A 1377-nucleotide genomic window follows, 5' to 3' on the forward strand; every position below is an offset into this window, starting at 1 on the left:
AGCTGACAGCGTCCGACACAAGTCCATTGTGACTCGATCCCATTTCCACTCGGGTATCATGATCGGCTGAAGTAATCCTGAAGGCACTTGATGTTCCGCTTTCACTTGTTGACATATTAAACACCTCGAAACAAAGTCGGAGATGTCTCGTTTCATACCATGCCACCAAAACCAACGTTTCAAATCGTTGTACATTTTCGTACTCCCCGGGTGAATTGACATTTGGCTACAATGGGCTTCGTTCAGAATCATCGAAATGAGTTCCGAATTCCTTGGAACGCACAAACTACTTCTGAACCTCAAACAATCATCATCATCAATTTGAAACTCCGATTCCTTGTTCGGAACACACTCAGCCCGTTTTGCAACCAATTCATCATCAACTTTCTGGGCTTCACAAATTTGATGAATCAATAATGGTTTGGCTTTTAATTCAGCTACTAACACATTGTCGGGTAGAACAGACAAGTGCACATTCATCGCTCGTAAAGCAAACAATGATTCCGGCTTAAGGCGTCCGCAACCACATTAGCCTTTCCCGGGTGGTAATCAATGACAAGCTCGTAATCTTTCAACAACTCAAGCCAACGTCTTTGTCGCAGATTTAAGTCTCTTTGAGTCATCAAATATTTGAGACTTTTGTGATCCGAAAATACATGGCATTTTTCACCAAATAAGTAATGTCGCCATATTTTTAAAGCAAATACAATGGCAGCTAGTTCAAGATCATGGGTCGGATAATTTTCTCATGTGGATTTAATTGTCTCGACGCATAGGCCACCACTCGACCTTCTTGCATCAATACGCAACCCAACCCAAGTAGGGATGCGTCAGTATAAATGACAAACTCTTTGCGTGATTCGGGTTGCACTAAAATTGGAGCTTCAGTCAATTAAGTTTTTAGTTGATCAAAACTTTGCTGACATTTCTCCGTCCATTCGAACTTAACATTCTTTTGAAGTAGCTTCGTCATTGGTGTGGCTATCATCAAGAAACCTTTGACAAATCGTCGGTAATAACCGGCAAGCCCAGGAAGCTCCGAACTTCGGTAATATTTCTTGGAGGCTTCCAGTTAAGTATGGCTGAAATTTGCTCGGGTCAACTCGAATACCCGATGCGGATACCACATGACCCAAGAAGCTAACCTCTCTTAACCAGAACTCACACTTACTGAACTTAGCATATAACTGCCTATCCCGCAAAATTTACAACACTAGTCTCAGGTGCTCAGCATGTTCGGTCTCATCTCTTGAATAGACCAAGATGTCATCAATGAACACAACTATGAACCGATCCAAATATGGTCTAAAGATCCGATTCATCAAATCCATAAATACCGCAGGGGAATTAGTGAGCCCAAACGGCTTCACTAAGAAC

General features: G+C 42.1%; 1 pseudogene; it reads right to left on the reverse strand.

The window, feature by feature from the left end:
- LOC121218245 (uncharacterized) overlaps positions 1-279 on the reverse strand; it is a 35715-nt pseudogene extending 35436 nt beyond the window's left edge.
- Positions 280-1377: the final 1098 nt, after the last annotated feature.

This window comes from Gossypium hirsutum, chromosome A03 (assembly GCF_007990345.1).
Source record: "Gossypium hirsutum isolate 1008001.06 chromosome A03, Gossypium_hirsutum_v2.1, whole genome shotgun sequence".
Taxonomy (NCBI): domain Eukaryota; kingdom Viridiplantae; phylum Streptophyta; class Magnoliopsida; order Malvales; family Malvaceae; genus Gossypium; species Gossypium hirsutum.